Below are 2424 nucleotides of genomic sequence, written 5' to 3'. Positions count from 1 at the left end.
TCTAATGCCTTCAAAATATCAAGTGCAATAATATTACTTTCTCCAAAACGATGAAAAGATTTATTCCACTGTTCGGTGAGATGAACCATGGGATCATCAGTGGATCATTAAGAAGCTTTCGCTCTTCGAGATATTTTTTAAGCTGAAAATTTATTAGCGTTACCATGACCTTAGAAAGAAGGGACGTGTGTACTATTAGACGAAAGTTAGAGGTGAGGATGATTCACCCTTTTTAGGGACAGGCTGTACAAGTGCTGTTTTCCATCCGCTCGGAAAGAGACCTGTAGAGTAGGATAGATGGAAAAGCTTAAGCAGTGGTTTTTCCAGCCTTGAAGAACACCTTTTCAGAACAATAATGGGTATACTATCCTTGCCAACTGTTTTGTTAATGTCAAGGTCTTAGAGTACTCTTGCAACGAGTACAAAAGAAGATTTTTCCCATAAAATCGCTAACGCTCTCAAGAACAGGAAAACTCAGGACACTCTCTGGTAGCGTCGAATTAACAGCAAATTGGCTTTATCAATCGAGCTAACATAGCGAATGTCATTGTGTTTTGTACGTTTTTTTACAAATGATTAGATATTTGTGCTACCGTTAGGACATTGTAGTATTTTTTGCATTAATTTCTGGTCATGCAAAAATTTGGTTCGTCGAATATGGCCGTTACAAGTCTTTCTAGCTTGTTTAAAATTATTCCGGGTTTCCTCTGTGGGGTTGGCTGTATAAATCCGGAAACTTTCATCTCTGATCCTAATTACCTCTTTACCAAAAAAAAACCTTTAAAACAATTTCAAGTTAATGAACCTTAGAATATACATACATATGTTTCACTAAGTGTTGTTTGCGAAGCTGTTAGATTAATACCAGTAACCCTCTCCCAAAAGTGGTATGTTTTTGAATGGTGGTTTAATTTTGTCATTTTAAAGATTTCTTAACAATTCCTTCAAAAAGAGCATGATACAGAAACATGAAGTACCGAAATACTCATAATCTAGCATTTTTTTGAATTGTACTTTTATTCTCACTTAAAGATATTTGGACTGATATTTGTGTGGTCATTCACTAAGTCTGAATTTTATTCATGCAAATTACTTTTTAGTGTCTTGAAATATTTTCGGTTACCGTAAAATATTAAAATCGTAATTAAATAAAATGTCTACAAAATAGGATATCGAACATTAGGTTTCATACAAATTGAATACCTTTAAGAAAAAGGTAATATTTTTAATATAGGTACATTTTCCCTTTGAAATTTTAAACACTAAAAAATACATTCCCGTACTCAGAAAGACATTATTTTAATTTAATATCAATTTGAATTCGGACTTAATAATAAATTCACATTTTCTACCTGACAACATTATTTTTGCATTTTAAATTCCGAATTCAAAATTCCAGTTCCGGATTAACTGCCATCAGTTGACGCCAACCCCCAAAAATGAAAACCCAAATGCAATGCTCTCCCCTAAAGGTCGTACGTTATCATCAACTTCACGTGAATGTAGATTGTAGGTAGGTAGGTTGGAAAATGTATACCGGAGTCTCAGTATTTTGATGATTTATGTGTGATGTGTCATATTCCCATGCCTACCTTTTTACTATTATTTCATAATCTAATAAAGGAGTTGGTTGGAAATAAATTAAAATTTCACAAACATATTTTGCTAGGTCATGAATTTTAAGTTAATCCAATCGCAGGTTATACGGCCCTCTGACACATAAGTCTATATATTCGTACCCTTACATACATACCTACATATGAGCATAAGATACGGTGTTTTGGAATTATTAAGGTACCAAAAATAACCTGCAGCCCCTCCTGCTTCTTATTCCTCTAAGAGAACGTCTATGTCAGTTTAAATTAACGCTGAGCTATAAATTTCCCCAGGTACCTTCATATAGGTTTACGTGCGGGTTTTTGAAAAGTTGTATTTGCGAGAGTTGAGATGGAAACTGTAAATATGTTACTGCTACCGCTTCCGCTTTTGCCCGCCTTCCCCATCGGCACCATCAACCGCTTTGACGGGACGCATTTGCAGTTAAACGCGTTAAGTTCCTATTTGAGAAACGAAGACGAATAAATGGGTTTTCGTTTTCGGGCAAGCAACAAAAAAAAAGTTTCCTTCCATCATCCTTGCTCCAAAAGTTTTCGAGCCAAGCGCCAACATAACACACATGAAGCTTATGGGTATTTTTTTTGTTGTATTTTTAAATATTTTTGGACTGTTTGCTTTGTGTCGTATATGTTGGCATTTAGTACGTTGTGCTGCGTCCTATCAAAACAACTTTAGAAAACCTCTTTCTCTATCTTCGGTTCTGAAAATGGCAATAAATTGTTCGTTTTTCAGCTTTTTATGTCGCGCTTTGTCACATTTTTATTTATGATCCATGTTATGCTCATTTTTGGAGCAGTAAATCGGCAA

The sequence above is a fragment of the Eupeodes corollae genome, chromosome 2, assembly GCF_945859685.1.
Source record: "Eupeodes corollae chromosome 2, idEupCoro1.1, whole genome shotgun sequence".
Lineage (NCBI taxonomy): Eukaryota > Metazoa > Arthropoda > Insecta > Diptera > Syrphidae > Eupeodes > Eupeodes corollae.
This window is presented reverse-complemented; position numbering follows the sequence as displayed.